Below are 18,055 nucleotides of genomic sequence, written 5' to 3' on the forward strand. Positions count from 1 at the left end.
AATTCAAGCCTTGTTACAGTATGACCTTTATAGTATTTATAGCTAGAGTTGAAATATAAGGGTTTTACCTAAAAATATTTGTATTTTCCAATTCTTCCCCATATGATGCCAGTGCCTCCACTGATTTCTACGAGAGTGTCTTGCAGTACCAGTGATTGGATATGTGTGTTGTGTGACTTACCCCAAGGATTGGCTGAAGTAGAATTGAGCCTTTTTTGGCCACAGTATCACTGCAGGAGATTTAGGTGTAATTTTTAGGGTCCAGCCTGCGGTAGCATGTGCTAGTGCATGCGTATTGCTTGTGAGATGCTGATGTGTTTAAAAAAGGGCTTGGAGCCTGCCTGCTGTTCATTTGTTGGATTGTGTTGCACTCTTCTTTACAGCCTCGCAGTTGGTCATGGCTGGCATATCATCATTTCCATTCCTGTCTGTGGAGCAGGGCCCAAGCACTGATTGATTCAACTTAATCAGTGCCATCTGCTACTCCCGACGTGATTGAGGTATTATTTTGTTCTTTTTAACTTCTTTTTAACTTCTAGTGCCCTGCAAACAGAAGGCACATGAATGGCAAAAATGTGCTCAGCAGGACAAACAAAATCGCAGTTTTCTTTTTGTGTTATTTTCCCAAGTGTACTTTTCTCATTTTGCACTGATGTTTTGTTTTGTTTTTGTTAATGGGAGCTGTTCTCAAAAGATGACTATTATCTTGTGCTAAATACTGCAAAGCAAAATGGTCTTCTTTTTTATGTGTAATTTCAGAAATTATGTGTTAACATAATCATGCCCTACGCTCCGATCTACCCCCCTCCAATCCAGTCCACCCCACTCCAATACAAACCACTCACGCCAATACACTCAAATTCACCACATTCCAATCCTCCCCGCCCACTCCACTCAAATCTGCCCCATTCAAATCCCAAACAATCTTACCCACACCACCCTGCCTCACTCCAATGCAAAGCAATCGTCCCCACTCCCATCAAAAATAGTTTGCCCTACTCCAACCTGAAACAATCAGCCCCATTCCAATCTACCCCACTCCAATCCAAACCAATGTGCCTCACTCCAATCCAAAACAATTTGCCCCACTCCAATCCACCCCATTCCTATCTAATCTGCCCCAGTCCAATCCAATTCACCCCACTCCAGTCCAGTCCACCTCACCCCACTCTGCCCCACCCCAATCCACCTCACCCCAATCCGGACCACCTCAATCCACCCCACTCCAATCTGCCCTAATCCCATGTGCCCCAATCCGATATGCCCTACTCCAATCTGCCACACTCCAATCCAAAATAATCTGTCCCACTCCACTCTGTCCCACTCCAATCAAAAATAATCTGCCCTACTTGAATCCAAAACAGTTTTACCCATTCCAATCCAAAACAATCTGCCCCACTCCAATCTAAAACAATCTGCCCCACTCCAGTCCAAACCAATCTGACTCACTCCAATCCAAAACACTCTGCCCCACTGCAATCTGCCCCACTCCCATCCAGTCCGCCCCACTCTAATCAAGCTCATCCCACTCCAATCTAGTCCACCTAACCCCGATCCACCCCACTCTGCCCCACTCCAGTCTGCTCTCCAATCCACCTCACGCCAATCCACCCCACTCCGATCTGCTCCACTCCGATTTACCCTAATCTGATCTGCCCCACTCTAATCCAAAACAATCGTCCCCACTCTAATCTGCCACACTCCAATCCAAAACATTCTGCCCTACTCCAATCCAAAATAGTCTGCCCCACTTCAGTACAAATCATTCTGCCCCACTACAGCCCAAAACAACTGCCCCACTACAATCCAAAACAATCTGCCCTACTGCTATCCAAAGCAATCTGCCCCATTCCAATCCAAAAGAATCATCCCCATTTCAATCCAAAACAATCTGCCCCCTATAATATCCCACACTCCAACCCAAAACAACCTACCCCACTCAAATCTGCCCCACTGCTAACCAAAACAACCTGCTCCACTACAATCTGCCCCACTGCAATCCAAAACTATCTGCCCCACTTAAATCCAAAAAATTTGCCCCACTCATCCAAAACAATCTGCCCCACTCCAATAAAAAAGTCCACCCCTCTCCAATAAAAAAAAACCTGCCCCACTCCAATCTGTGCCTCTGCAAACCAAAACAATCTGCCCCACTCCAATCTGCCCTACTCCCATCTATAACAATCTGCCCCTGCTCCAATCCAATCTACCCTATTCCAATCCACTGCAATCCTACCGATTACAGTCGAACTGACTCCACTACAGTCCGGCCTACCCCACTGCAATTCAACCAACCCCATTTCAATCCAGCCCATCCCACTCCAATCCAACACATTCAAATCCCACCCACCCACTTCCAATCCAACCCATACCAGTCCGACCCACTCCACTCCAGTCCAACCCACCTCAGTCCAATCCAACCCAATCCACCCCACACCACCTTAAACCACCCTACTCAAATCCACTCCACTCCAATCCACCCCACTGCACTACAAAAAATCCATTCCACTCCAATCCATCTCAGCCATTGTAATTCAGGCTCAGGTGTCACACTCCTAATTAGTTCTGCCTTTGCCACAGAATGAATGCAGCCCCTTAATATTGATCATTTGAATTTCTGATCCTGCCTCAGGGACAGTTACCCTGGCCTGGTCTCTTAATAAAGGTAATCACGTCTGATTAGTATCAATACTGCCTGGGTGACTGGTACCAAGCATAACTAAATCATTTTGGCACTAGGTTAATGGCATATGAATTACGTAGCTAGGTTGGAATGTTTTTCTCAGCGCTGCATTTGTCTTTTCAATTGCCCAGACTTTCCTGTCATTTGCCTAACGTACTCTGGATACCCTACATACAGCAATCCATGTGTCCCTTAGAAATGCAATAAAAAATGTACAAGGGACAAAATACTTAAATCATGAATGGCAAATTGAGCCCTTGAACCACTTTAACCTGAGCATGCCCTATTGCCTTTTGTGGCCCATTACATTTGCATTCTGATTGCCTCCGGTGACCCTCACCCCCCTTTCTCTGCCTACTTTCTAACTTTGCCTTGCCCACACTGCAAGCAAGATCACACAGAAGACATACAGGGCTATTCCCGAAGTAACTTACACTTTTGAGTAATTTACACATGCAATTTGTTCTTACACTTTTGAATATTATTAGAACTTTTGGTAATTCTCAAAATTTGAGTGTAGTGTTACTTAAAAGTGTAGAGTTACATGTCCCCACCCATTGGAAAAGGGGGTGTAGCCAAATGTACAAGCATAAGTTACTACTGTGAAAAAATCAATAGTTAGTCCAGCACCACACATGACCAACTGCTTAAAGGGCCGCACCCACCCATAGAAAATGTTTTGAACAGGGACTTGAAATAAAACTGCTAAAGAAATAATGATAAATGATATTTAATTTGTTAAAGTAGTTTAAAATATAAACAAATACATTTTAAATATAAAGTTGAATAAACATGTTTTACTGAAGTTGAAATTAAAAAATAAATTCCCACCTAAAGTTAAAAATATATATTTTTATTGTGCATTAATAATTATTAAAAGTCACGTATGCAATTGATGTAGTTTAATTATATTTTAATAACAATTAATGTTACATTAGTTTATGAATTAAAAACGATGTTAAAATATGTTATGGTTAAATAATCAATATCTTTTTTATATTGTTTAATATTAAGTTATAGTTATTTATATTATTAACTGAATTAATTTAATATTATTGCCTATGGGAAGATGTTGCAGTGCTAGTAGTTGGCCATGTGTGGAGCTGGACTTACTCTAGCTCGAAGCTGGAATAATATACTACTGTTTGGGTCCTTTTTTAGGTGTAGTAACTTAAAAGCAGAATGTTTTTACAGCAATGGGCTTATTCAAGTTTGAGTGGGTGAATGTCTCTTCCTAAACCCTACTTCAACCCCTCCTTACTCATTCGTAAACCCCTCCCATTTAATAGTAAGAATGTCTCTTTTTTGCAGCCACACCCTGTCCCTCCCAGATTTACTACAAAGTAATAAACTTACACATATGAGGATTTCCCAATAAAAAATAGGAAAGGTGGAGGTGGACATTTACACTCGTAGGTTTTGAGTAGCATTTTCTAATATGTGAAAAATACTATTATAGTATTCCTAAACCTACTACAAACGCAGTTAGTGAATTGGCATCATGGGCTTCAGTACTGGGCGTGATGGATGTCAGATAAGCAGCACTGAAATACACATAAAAACAGCGGCGGCCGCCGCACATGTCAAGGGGGACGATAACGGGGCAAACAACATTTAAAAAAAAAAACGGACCTCGTGCTGCCTTTCTCCCACTGCCATCTCCTGCCGCCTCGCTCCTTTTGTGGTGTCCCGGCATTTGCACAGGCTCCCCCGCAATCCTGGTGCTGCTTATGTGCTAAACACAGCATGTAAGCAGCGTCAGGATTGGTCTGAGCGGCAGTCACTCAGACATATGTCCCCTGGGCATGGCCATTGGGGTGGTGGGCATGGCTCCTGTCTTTGCTAAGACAGGAGCCATGTCCATGGGAGTTGTGCGCCAAAAGATGGCGCTACACTGCTTAGAGGCATTTTTAAACAGTGTAGAGCCATAATTCGGCACACAAACTCCGGTTTCCCCTATGCCTTCCCCACCCTGTTTGCGTCCTTTACAAGGACGCTAACAGGGCATTAGCACCAGCTAGCGCCATTCCATATATATGGCGCCTGGCCGGCATATTGGAATGGCGCTAGCCGGCGCTATACTTTTTCACGCAAAACTGCGCTTATGCAGTTTTGCGTGAAAAAGTATAAATCTGGGCCTTAATGTCTTTAAGGAGGCAGCACCCAATGGATTTAAGGAGTTAACAAATGAAAAGGGGTATTTTCCATGATAGGGAATTGCCAGGGCCGCACCCATCTTTGATTTCACAATAATTAAATTAAAAGCTGAAATGGAAAGGGATTACTGTGCTTGCTCTAATGTTACCTCTTGAATACAATGCCCATTTCAAGAGAGCTGAACATGAGAAATCCCATTTGCACAAGTGGTATGAAAGGAATATGTCTCTCCATGCTCCTTTTTAAAAGCCATAGCCCTTATAATAGCTGTAATGCTACCATTTGTTCATATCTTTCATTCCTTCAAAGTGAAAAGAACACTGGCTCTAGGAATGTTAGCACACAATGTGTAATTGAAGCTGTTTTTCAGAACAGGACTGTAAATGAAATACTAATACTAAAATACTAGCATAGCCTTTCACTCAACAATTGAATAAGTTCAAGATGATGCACAAGAAACATGCAGTTCTATAGATCACTAGCTATATGACCACAAAATAATTATCAAACTTGTTTTTATAAATACCCTGCTTCCTGTTGATTAAATATGGTTGTTTTAAAACCGTATCTGCTAATGCAGCTTTCTAGTTGTGAAAATTAAAGGTATTATGATTACTAAACACAGGCATACTCAGATTTCTGTTTTGACTTTAGAAGGATGAAGGGCTGAGCCAGTAAATTTTATCAGTGATTGCCTACCCCATGGAGCTATATAACAAGCATGCATGCAGGAGGAGACAAAATATTTTACAAAACTAGGAATCCCACAAACAAGATAGAGGCAGAACCATTAAGGAAATAATCCTGCAACTAATTTCCAAGAGCAAAGGACACAACATTAATGTAATTCCAAAGGACCCAAAGGGTTTCATCTTCCTTACACTCCTAAAAATAAAAAATGAACTAATTTGTGACTCATTATCCCAACATGCAGTACTTACTCATAGAAAACAATTTAACCCCAAAGTAAAACATTCCCAGTTCCCCCCATACTACCAGCTAACTAAATAGGCTCTACCACAAAATATTGGGTACAATTAATCTGAGCAGCCATGGCTGAAAGGTACCCCTTTAGATCAATATCCTCCGAAAGGCATAGTAGCAGCCTTTAGACAATATCCGGAAAAACATAATTCATCAACAAAGACACCCACTTATATTATACACTTGGTATTAATTCAGATGTATTTTTCTTTTGCAAACGAAAGACTATTCCTCCACCCACACTTGCAACTGCAAACTTATCTCCATTACACTCATAACCTACTAATATTTTGGATAACCATGGTTGCTGATGTCATCCATCAGTGGTTTATCAATGAACCATACTCATTCAAAAACTAGGATCTCTTGTAAACAAAAAATATTTTGCCCATTAACTTTACAGGTCAAAGGAGCTGTATGATGCCTTGTTTCAGAGTGAGCCATGATATGGACCTAATGGACATCTAGCTGAAAACCTGAATCTGCAAAAACACTGCCGAACTGCTTATCCATGCCAAAGCACTGACCAAATGATTATAGTACAGAAAGCCTTTCTACTAAATACAAACGAATGAGAGACTGTTGGGAGGTGGTGTGGGTCCTAGTATTGTGGACAGTGATGGTTGTCCTGCCAGAAGAAGACACATCAAACTCTACAGCTCTTGCCCATAAAGGTGTTAGAGGTGTGTGGACGTAGTTGGCATTGGCTGATAAGACAACATAGGGCAGGTCATGGCTTATTTATTTATTTATTTAGTTTTTTTTTTTTATATAGCACCGATTACCCAAAGGTGTTAGAGCGCTTTGCAAAAGAACAGGTTTCCTAACAAGAGATACAGTTTTACAGAATGTATGCTAGTTAATTAAAGTTTTACAAAGCCACAAAGTGGCGGGTAGGTTACATAGGTACAGAGATAAGTAATGATTGTTACAAGGAAAGGGACTTACAATTGTTGGAGGGTGTAGATGGTATAGGTGGTAGCAGCAAGGTCGAGTGGCAACAGGGATCATACAGTAGATCTCAGACTCAGGAAGGGTACATTATCATGGGGGATTTTGCTGCTAAGGATGTTGGAAGTATTCATCCAGGATTGAACAGGCAGTTGAGAATTCGAAGAGGAAATTATAAGAGATTTGGTTTTAGAAAGGTTCTGTTTTAGGTTCTGATAAATCATCTAGTCTTGAACAGAGTTTAAGGTGGTGGCAAGGTGAGAGCTGTCCTTGGTAGACTTTTAAATAGAGTTGGTTGTTGTCTGCATATTGATGATAGAGAACCTCAGCCTTTCTAAGAACGACTCCTAGAGGCTTGATATAGAGGTTGAACAGGGTAGGAGCGAGGGTAGAACCCTGTGGGACTCCTTGTTCAATGTCCTTCTGTGTAGAAAGACAGTCCTCAATTTTGATCCTCTGTGACCTACCCATGAGTAAAGATTCAAACCACTTTAGGACCATGCCTCCAACACCCATCTGATGTTTTAGTATGTGAAGGAGTATATTCTGATTTACTTATCAAAAGCTGCAGATAGAGCTAGAAGGATCAGTAGGCAAGAGCAGCGTGAGGCAAGGACGTGGACTGCATCAGTAATGACCTTGAGCGGTGCTGCACCTTTGACTGAAGCCAGATTGGAATTCATCCAGAAGGTTGTTGCTTTTGATGTGTTGGATGAGTTGCTCTGCTAAACATCTTTTGATGATTTTTTGTGAGAAAGGGGAGGTTGGTGATAGGGGAAAAGTTGTTGAGATCATTCACATCTGTGGAGGGTTTTTGAGACATGGACGTGGCCAGTTTTGATGGGGTCAGGGAATGAGCCATGACTGAGAAAGAGACAAATTCACTAGTTTTGTCCAGTAAGTATGAATATGTGTGTATTGGTCTGACTTAGTCTAAAATGATTTCTTGTATGCTATGATCTCATAGGCCTATAGTTGTTGGAGCAGCAGACTAAATCAAAGGTAGCAGAAAGGCCCAGAGGCAGTATGCGGCAACGCCATTCGTATCAACTGTGATTTTCAGGTGATATGTGGGTGTATTGTGATCAACTGCCAGAATAGACATCAGTGTAACAATTAGAGAGGGAGAAAGTTGGACATTTAAGCAAAAGCAGCTCTTTCTTACAGTTTGCAAAGGAGTGTACTATTGGAGTTGGATCAGCAGCAGGCTAAATCAGCTAAATTAAGGATAATCTTTTGTGTGATTGGCTTTGTGTACGAGGAAATGAGAGGAAGATGTCTGAGTTTAGGAGTAATGGTTCGGGCCTGGATAGGCATGATAGTTGAAGGGTGGGTGTCCTCTAGAGGTGCACTGGTGTCTTATGCGGGAGATATCTGGGTGGCTGGTATTTAGGAGGTCCTAGAACTGGGTTAGGAGGAGTTGTTGTCCACCAGCACAGATTGTCTTGTGCTTTGTGGACTGAGGATGAAGGTTACTTCAATCAATCAATCAATCACATTTATAAAGCGCGCTACTCACCCATAAGGGTCTCAAGGCGCTGGGGGGGAGGGGGTCAGTGCTCGAAGAGCCAGGTCTTGAGCTGCCTTCTGAAGGGGAGGTGTTCGGGTATGGCGCGAAGGTGACTGGGCAGGGAGTTCCAGGTCTTCGCTGCCAGAAAAGAGAAGGATTTTCCTCCGGCGGTGGTTTTGCGGATGCGGGGAACGGCTGCCAAGGCCTGACCGGTGGAGCGCAGAGTGCGCGGAGGAGTGTAGAAGGAGACGCGGGAGTTGATGAGTTTGGGTCTGAGGTTGTAGAGGGCTTTGTGTGCGTGGGTGAGGAGTCTGAAGGTGATCCTCTTGTTGACCGGGAGCCAATGGAGTTTTCTCAGGTGTCCGGAGATGTGGTGGTGGCGAGGTATGTCCAGGATGAGTCGTGCTGCGGCGTTCTGGATCCGTTGGATTCATGACTTATGTTTGAGGCAATGTTCTAGGATATCAGTTATCATGACAACAAGATCTGCAAGTGCACCACAAAGTTATTGGGGTAGTGTGATCTTGGTAACTGTTGAGGCTAGGTTGTGGAATTTATCATTGCAGTCATTTGACTTCTTCAATTCAGTTTTGCTTTCATTCTCTAACATTTTTTTCCACATTTGATTGAGCAGCAGTATCTGTGGTATTTGTGAGTTTCAAGAAATGAGGAGGTCTTGAGTGGCCTCTGTAGAAGCCATTGGATAGCGTTCTCTTTTGTTTTGCGATTATGATGCCAATAATGCAGTGAGGTGAGCGGTGAATTTGATGAGGTTGAACTAGTCTGCAGAAGGTATTGTTGCTCTTTAATATTGTAAAAGTGGTAATGGTGGCCAGGTTAATGTGGAAGGAGATGGGTTTGTGGTTTCTCCAGATTATGGGAAGATTTACTGTCCAGTCACTGAGTTTTGGTATGGAAACAATTGTGTCCAGATATTGTCCAGCATGATATGCTATCCTGAAGACCTGTGGAAGATGTTGAGTCTTTGGTTTAACACAAATAATCAAGTTTGAGTTTTGGTTGGACATTCCAGATGCTCAAGTTTCTCAGGATGCAGAGGCTGTTGAATTCAGCCACATAGAGGAATGGCACCTGTGTATGTGGAGTTCTTTGATAGGGGGTGTTTGGACGAAATATCAAGTCCAAAATATCATATTGAAAAAATACTGTGTGAAGAATATCGAGGACAAGAGTATCATGTAGGTCAGTTTCTATGGGTATGCAAAGTTTTGCATTTTCACAGTGCAGGATGACAGCGAGAGGAATGGGAATAGCAGATGTAAAAATAAGGATAGACTATTCAAGACATACTAGGGCAGGCCAAGAAGAGCCCCTTAGAAGCAGGAGATCCTCCCCACTACATAGGGCCTCAAGGCAGACCACGCATGATCCACCCTGTAGTATTTACATTTAGGAGCAGAGACAGCGGGAGAGAAAGTGGAAGGGAGGGATGGTTTCTTTGAGGCCAGAGGCCAGCATGGTTAGAGATGTCTTGTTTTCAGCAATGGTTTATAGGACAGAAGGCTACATTAGCAGAAGGGCTGTGCTTAAAATGGATAATACTAAGGGAAGGTATTTTGTGTTTCTGGAGTATTTGCTTCCTGCTCAGACGAGCCAATACGTTATCTCAAATGAGGTTTAGACAGGGTCTATCGTTTGTGTCTAACTTCCTACCTGCCGTGACAAAGGAGAGACTAGTTTGTCTGCAACCCAGTCTTTCTCTCACACTATAATTGAGTTTTGCAATTGTTGTAATTTAACTCCATCAATCTCATTACAAAACAGTCTTATGCATCCAAAGTTCTTTCTGGGATTAGTTTGTCATGAACTGCATTGTTACTTTCCTATTTTCCAAACTTTCCTTTGGGGGAAGGATGCTCAAATATCTTGTGAAAGTGTGTATTTAAGACCAGTTAGGTTGACACAACTGGCCCAGTGTGTGTTGGCATGGATGATTATGATTTTTCACATGTTGATATGGAAACTAGAATCTGGTGTTTCACATTGCTCCTGCTTACTGGCCTAATATGAATTAAAATAAAACATTGTCATTCACTGTCCTAAACTTGCTTGAGGGTGAGCCCCAAAATCCTGTTATGCTGAGAACAATGTTACTGAACCAGAGTGCTTTAAAATGCACTATTTGCCTCATGTAGTTTCAAAGAATGACTTTGTTTTTTATGTGCTGCATCAGAAAAGTGAAGGGAGCCCCCCACAAGTAATTTTGGTTAATCTCTTATGATGTCTCTACCTCCACTAATCCCAGTGCTACCCCCCACAAAGTTTGAGTCTAGTTGTGCCCCTGTCTTGTTCCCCCCCCCCCTCTGGAATCCCCTTCTGGGTGTTCCCAGGCCTCCAGTACCTCTGCCCCTAGTCCTCAAATGGGTATCGTCACACTCCTCTGGCATCTTCTCGGATCAGAGATCTTTCTTTAGCCTTAGCCCAAGTCAACACATCAATTACCCAAGTTGTGACCACAGGGCCTCTTTCTGACTTCCACATCAGTGCTATTCATCACTTGGCCAATGCCAGGGACAGATCTAAGAATCTAGTTCTCACTCTCTGTGCTCAGGCCTAGAAAAGAGCCCTAACTAGCAGGTTGTTCCTTGTCTTTCCGGAATCGGGCCTCTGTCCTGTTATCAGTCCCCAGTTGGTTATCTAGATTGTGTAGTCTACCATCTATCTGTCTAATCTCCTCATTTAGCTCCCTTCTCACCCCCACTGACTGTCCCAGACAGTGACCACGTATCACAACTTTAAATGCATCCCACTCAGGAAGGGCAGTGGTCGCTGTGCCTTGGATCAAAATATTCAGAGATAGGTGTATGTAATGAGTCTATGAAGCATGCATCTTTCAAGGTCAATTAAGACGTCAATTTGAGCACTCCTCAGCTGGGCAGAACTTCAATAATAGTGTGCAGTGGTCGGACAGTGTACGTCCCAGGTATTCTGTATGTGTCATGCATCTGGTAAGCCTGTTTGAACACACACGAACATGTCTAGTTGGTAGATGTGTGAATAGTATGAGTAGTCTGTGTCTGCCTGTGTTGGACCCTCCAAATACCTGATAGTTCCTAGTGCCCCAACCAGTCCCTGAAGCCCTCAGAAATCTTAGGTGCCAAAGCCCTGTTGTGGGGTAGGGGTATATCTGTCCAAAGTAACATCTGCAACACAGTTAAAGTCCCCTCCAAATAGAAGGTCATCTGCTATTAGAGAGGCCACTGGGACAGTTAGCACCTGAAAGATTACTTGATCTTGATTCGGGGCATACACACTCCCCAGGTTAATGTCTCTATTTTGCAATTTGCCTCTGAGCAACACATATCTTCCATCTTCGTCAATGGCAGAGTACATAAGCTCAACACGTGTCCCCACCCTGATCCAAATGAACACCCCCTTGCATAGGCTGAGTAGGAAGCTGCATATAATTGCCCTCGTCATCTGCACCACAGGCGTTACACCTGCCCCCTTGTAAGGTGGGTTTCCTGTAGCAGAGCCACCTGCACTCCTTGGCCCTGCAAGTATTGGTGTATGTTATGGTGTTTGGAAGCAGGCCTCATCCCTCTGCTATTCCAGGACATAAAGGTTAAGGTGTATGAAAGATCTGCCATGGGAGCAAACAGCCTATATATTTTGTGCAACCCTCCCCAGTCCCCCCGTCGACTCTCACCAGAAGTTTCTAGTGTCTTGTCCCCTGGGACAAACAAACAAAACCCCAATTTCAAACTCCCCAACCCAGGATCAGTTTGGCAACAGCTGGCCACCCAAACCGGAAAAGTCGTGGCAGGGGCAAATCTGAGTGGGGTGGGCTAAATAGGATGAGTTCCCAGAATGCAGCGCCAGCCCTGTTCTCAGTGTTTATCTGGGCATCAGCAGGACCCCAACCTACTTCCAGGCCTCGAACACCCCTTGGGCGACCCATTACCATAGACCCAGGACTGCAGCCGAACGTGAGGACCGCATTGTCTTATCAATCAATCAATCAGGGTATTTGTAAAGTGCACTACTCACCCGTGAGGGTCTCAAGGCACTCCCCTGTTCTCTAACTAGTCAGTCCCAGTTTCTTGGTGATGTTGCAGTGGAATCTAGTGCCATTTTATCATATCAGAACCTCTGCAGTTTGAGGATTCACTTTATGCAGACCTTCTTCATTAATGATAGATGTGTCAGATTCTGAGACTAGTGATTGTCGTTCTAAAGGTGTTTCAGTCTCAGCATCTGTCTGGTGCGTCAATGCTATTTCAGCTACTGTGAGCAGTGACATGGCCTGTTCTCATTGGTTTGGGATAGGAACAGCTTCTTCAAGGATTTCCCCCTGTAGGCACCTTTTGTTCTTTTCTTGGGTCTTTATCGAGGAGCTCTTGGCCAGAGCCAGGCTTTGGGGAGTGGCGTCCCAGTGCAATACACCTCCAGCCATGTCCTTGCTGCATTCGGAGTATCACAGAAGTGAATGGTGCCATCTAAAATGATCTTAAGTTGGGCAGGAAATAGCGAGTATTGCTGTCCTTCTTCACAAAGGGCCTTTTTGACCTTGAGGAACGATGCATGTTGTGCCTTGACCGTTGCCATAAAATCTGGGAACACCAACACTTTTACATTCTCTACAACAAAAGGGCCACTAGTGCGTGCTCTTTGGATCAATCAATCAATCACAGACATTTATAGAGCGCGCTACTTTCCAGTTAGGGTTCCAAGGCGCTGAGGGGGAGAGAGGGGGGAGATTGTTACTGCTCGAAGAGCCAGGTCTTCAGGAGTCTTCTGAAGGCAAGTGGGTCTTGAGTCTGTCGGAGGTAGGTAGGGAGCGTGTTCCAGGTCTTGGCGGCGAGGTAGAAGAAGGATCTGCCGCCGGAGGTGGTTCGTTGGATGAGGGGGACTGTGGCGAGGGCGAGGCTTGCGGATCGCAGTTGGCGGGTTGGCGTGTAGAAATTGAGTCTGCTGTTGAGGTAGGTGGGGCCGGCGTTGTGGAGTGCTTTGTGTGCGTGGGTGAGGAGCTTGAAGGTGACCCTTTTGTCGACGGGAAGCCAGTGGAGCTCTTTGAGGTGAGGGGTGATGTGGCTGTGGCGGGGTGCATTGGTGATGAGTCGGGCTGAGGCGTTTTGGATGCGTTGAAGTCGTTGGAGGTGTTTTGCTGGGATTCCCGCATAGAGTGTGTTGCCGTAGTCCAATCTGTTGCTGACGAGGGCGTGGGTCACTGTCTTCCTGGTGTTGGTCGGGATCCACTTGTAGATCCTGCGGAGGGTGCGGAGGGTGTTGTAGCAGGAGAAGGTGAAGGCGCTGACTTGTCTGTCCATGGAGAGTGCAGAGTCGAGGATGAATCCCAAGTTGCAGGCTTGGTCGGTGGACGTCGGGGCCGTCCCGAGGGTGGTGGGCCACCACGAGTCGTCCCAGGCGGAGGGTGATGTCCCGAGGATGAGGATTTCTGTCTTGTCGTTGTTGAGTTTCAGGCGACTATTTCTCATCCAATCGGCGACTGCTTTCATTCCTTCGTGGAGGTTGGCTTTGGCGGTGGCGGGGTCGTTGGTGAGGGAGAGGATGAGCTGGGTGTCGTCGGCGTAGGTGATGATGTTGAGGTCGTGACGGCGGGCCACTTGTGCGAGGGGGGCCATGTAAATGTTGAACAGCGTTGGGCTCAGGGAGGAGCCCTGGGGGACGCCGCAGATGATGTTGTTGGCTTCTGAGCGGAAGGGTGGGAGGCGGACGGTCTGTGTTCTGCCGGAGAGGAAGGATGAGGTCTAGGCTAGGGCTTTTTTTTTCTGGATGCCGGCTTCTTGGAGCAGGGTGCGGTGGCAGACCGTGTCGAAGGCCGCAGAGAGGTCTAGGAGGATGAGGGCGGAGGTCTCGCCGTGGTCGAGTTGGCGTCTGATGTCATCTGTGGCGGCGATGAGGGTGGTCTCGGTGCTGTGCTTGCGTCTAAATCCGGTTTGTGAGGGGTCGAGGACGTTGTTGTCTTCGATGTGGCGTGTCAGTTGAAGGTTGACGATCTTTTCGGCGACTTTCGCTGGGTAGGGGAGGAGGGAGATGGGGCGGAAGTTCTGTGGTCCTTGGGGTCGGCTTTGGGTTTCTTGAGGAGGTCGTTGATGTGTGCGTGCTTCCAGCTTTCCGGGAAGGTGCCTGTTTCGAAGGAGGCGTTGATGATCTTGCGGAGTTGGGGTGCAATGATAGAGTCTGCTTTGTTGAAGATGTGGTGGGGGCAGGGGGCAGTCGGTGATCCGGAGTGGATGGAGTTCATGATTTTGCGCGTTGCGTCGTCGTCGACGTTGGACCAGGCGGTGATGGGGTTGGCGATGCTTGGGTTCGAGGTGGTGACGGAGGTGGGTGTGGTCGGGGAGTTGAAGCTGCTGTGGATGTCGGCGATCTTGTTGTGGAAAAAAGCGGCGAGGGAGTAGCAGAGTTCCTGGGAGGGCGGGATGTCGCTGACGTTGGCGCTGGGGTTGGACAGTTCCTTTACGATGTGGTAGAGTTCTTTGCTGTCGTGTGCGTTGTTGTCTAGGCGGTCTTTGAAGGAGGACCTCTTGGTGGTCCTGATGAGGTGCTGGTGTCGGCGGGTGGCGTCTTTGAGGGTTACGTGGTTGTCCGGTGTACGTTCTTGGAGCCATTTTTTTTCCAGTTTCCTGCAGGCGCGTTTGGAGGCCAGGAGTTCGTCGGTGAACCAGGAGGCTTTCTTGCTGGCGAGGTTGCTGGGGGGTTTCTTCAGTGGGGCGAGGATGTTGGCGCAGTTGTTGATCCATTGTCTGAAGTTGCAGGCCGCGGTGTCTGGGTCGGTGGGCTCGTTCGGTGGGTTCTGGGAGAGGGCGCTGAGGAGTTGTTCTTCAGTGACTTTGCCCCGGGGGAGTTGGCGGCTGTGGTGGTGTGCGGTATTTTTGTTGTAGGTGAAGTGGATGCAGTGGTGGTCGGTCCAGTAGGGTTCGGTGGTGTCTTTGAAGGTAACGTGGTCGCTGGTGGAGAAGATGGCGTCCAGTGTGTGTCCGGCGGCGTGGGTTGGTGACGTCTGAGTCTGAGTTGTCTGAGTCCGAGGTGCTTGAGGTTGCTGATCAGCGTGGTGGAGTTGTGGTCGTTGTTGTTCTCGAGTTGAAAGTTGAGGTCCCCAAGGAGGATGTAATCCGTGGCGGCGAGTGCGTGGGTGCTTGCGAGGTCGGCGATGGCGTCGCAGAACTGGGCCCGTGGTCCGGGGGGTCTGTAGACGAGCGTTCCTCTGAGGGTGGTGTTGGGGTCGGTGTGGATCCGGAAGTGTAGAAGCTCTGCGGTGTTGAAGTGGTCGTCGGTGTGGGTGGTGATCTTGAGGGTGGATCTGTGGATGATGGTGAGTCCTCCTCCGTAGCCGTTGGTGCGGTCTCTGCGGGAGATCTTGTATCCGTCTGGGATGGCGATGTCTGGCGCGGATGAGTTGTTCCACCATGTCTCGGTCAGGAAGGCTACATCCGGGGCGGTGCTGTCGAGCAGGTCCCAGAGTTCCACGGCGTGTTTGCGTGCGGAGCGGGTGTTGAGGAGTATGCAGCGGAGGTGGTTCGGTCTGGTGGTTGTTGGTTTGGAGGTTCGGTTACAGGAGAAGTGGCAGTTGCGGCAGGCGAAAGGTCCGTGGGTGTGCTTTGGGGCGGCTTGGTGGCAGTGTTGGTCTCGGCTGTTGTTGAGTGCGTGGAGGGAGGCGGCGTCGTAGCTGAGCCTGGGCGGTGTGCGGTGCGGAGTACGAGGTCCAGGGGTTCTGGCGATGGGCGCGGTTCGGGCGCAGACGGGCGCAGACGGGCTTGCCTCTGGCGCGCCGGCGCGGTCGCGCAGCGACCTGCATTAAGAGGGGGTGGAGGGAGGGAGGAGGAGCTGGGGGCGGGGCTGAAGCGGTGGGAAAACGGACGAGGGAGCAGCGAGTGGGGAGGGGGGGTGGGAAATAACGCTGGGTAGCTAGAGGGGAGGGGGAGGTGGGAGGGCAGGGGGTGTAGAGTAGCAGAAAAAAGTCAGGTAAGCGGGCGGATGGCGCTGGATTGGGGGCAGGGGGTCAGAGGAGGAGGGAGACGCGCAAGGGGAGAGAGCGAGATGTGGTACAAGCGCACAGAGAGGACAGAAACAATAACGTGACTACTAGGCAGCAGATACTAGCACAAAGGGTACAGATTGAAAAACAGAACAACGTGATTAAAGTACAGTACAGTGAATACAGTGGGCACAGCAGAGACAAACGGCACAACAGAGACAAACGGTGTGAAAAACAAACACGACAGAAGCAAACCTTACTGCCCACCACTGGGCCACCAGGGATGAGGCGGCCTCGAACACGGGCAGCAGCGGCAGTCAGGGACAGAGCACCTGCAGGGTGCGCTGCGCGGCGGGGGGAGCGTCCTGTCCTGACAACAAGGTCAGAGAACTCACCCTCGAAGCGCAGCGACCTGCATTAAGAAGGGGTGGAGGGAGGGAGGAGGAGCTGGGGGTGGGAGGGGGGCGGTCCGAAGCGGCGGGAAAACGGGCGAGGGAGCGGCGAGTGGGGAGGAGGGTGGGAAATAACGCTGGGTAGCTAGAGGGGAGGGGGAGGTGGGAGGGCAGGGGGTGTAGAGTAGCAGAAAAAAGTCAAGTAAGCGGGCGGATGGCGCTGGATTGGGGGCGGGTGGGGTCAGAGGAGGAGGGAGACGCGCAAGGGGAGAGAGCGAGATGTGGTACAAGCGCACAGGGATGACAGAAACAATAACGTGACTACTAGGCAGCAGATACTAGCACAAAGGGTACAGATTGAAAAACAGAACAACATGATAAAAGTACAGTACAGTGAATACAGTGGGCACAGCAGAGACAAACGGCACAACAGAGACAAACGGTGTGAAAAACAAACACGACAGAAGCAAACCTTACTGCCCACCACTGGGCCACCAGGGATGAGGCGCATGCGGGGGCCTGCGGGTGGAGGAGGACCTCGAACACGGGCAGCAGCGGCAGTCAGGGACAGAGCACCTGCAGGGTGCGCAGCGCGGCGGGGGGAGCGTCCTGTCCTGACAACAAGGTCAGAGAACGCACCCTCGAAGCGCAGCGACGTGCATTAAGAGGGGGTGGAGGGAGGGAGGAGGTGCTGGGGGTGGGAGGGGGACGGGGCCGAAGCGGCGGGAAAACGGGCGAGGGAGCGGCGAGTGGGGAGGGGGGGTGGGAAATAACTCTGGGTAGCTAGAGGCGAAGGGGGGTTGGAAGGGATGGATGTGTAGAGTAGCAAAAAAAAGTCAGGTAAGCGGGTGGATGGCGCTGGATTGGGGGCGGGGGGTCAGAGGAGGAGGGAGACGCGCAAGGGGAGAGAGCGAGATGTGGTACAAGCGCACAGAGAGGACAGAAACAATAACGTGACTACTAGACAGCAGATACTAGCACAAAGGGTACAGATTGAAAAACAGAACAACGTGATTAAAGTACAGTACAGTGAATACAGTGGGCACAGCAGAGACAAACGGCACAACAGAGACAAACGGTGTGAAAAACAAACACGACAGAAGCAAACCTTACTGCCCACCACTGGGCCACCAGGGATGAGGCGCAGGCGGGGGCCTGCGGGTGGAGGAGGGCCACAAACACGGGCAGCAGCGGCAGTCAGGGACAGAGCACCTGCAGGGTGCGCTGCACGGCGGGGGGAGCGTCCTGTCCTGACAACAAGGTAGGATAACATCTCTATCCCTACAGGGTGTGGTGGGTGACCAGGTGCCAGCAGGTGGGCTGGCACCCTGTGGGTTCTCTCCAGTGCAAAGAAAGGTGGAAGATGGTTTGGTGCAACTTCTGTCCGGAGCCACAATATTGGTCCCTTCAACACC

The 18,055-nt window shown here is 47.9% G+C and overlaps 1 long non-coding RNA gene across 1 annotated transcript in view; it reads left to right on the top strand.

The window, feature by feature from the left end:
- Window positions 1-387: 387 nt before the first annotated feature.
- LOC138297220 (uncharacterized) overlaps window positions 388-18,055 on the top strand; it is a 76,294-nt gene continuing 58,626 nt past the window's right edge. The window contains exon 1 of the long non-coding RNA XR_011203940.1: window positions 388-500. This is a non-coding gene — a long non-coding RNA (uncharacterized lncRNA). The remainder of the gene's footprint in view (window positions 501-18,055) is intronic.

The sequence above is a fragment of the Pleurodeles waltl genome, chromosome 5, assembly GCF_031143425.1.
Source record: "Pleurodeles waltl isolate 20211129_DDA chromosome 5, aPleWal1.hap1.20221129, whole genome shotgun sequence".
Classification (NCBI taxonomy): domain Eukaryota; kingdom Metazoa; phylum Chordata; class Amphibia; order Caudata; family Salamandridae; genus Pleurodeles; species Pleurodeles waltl.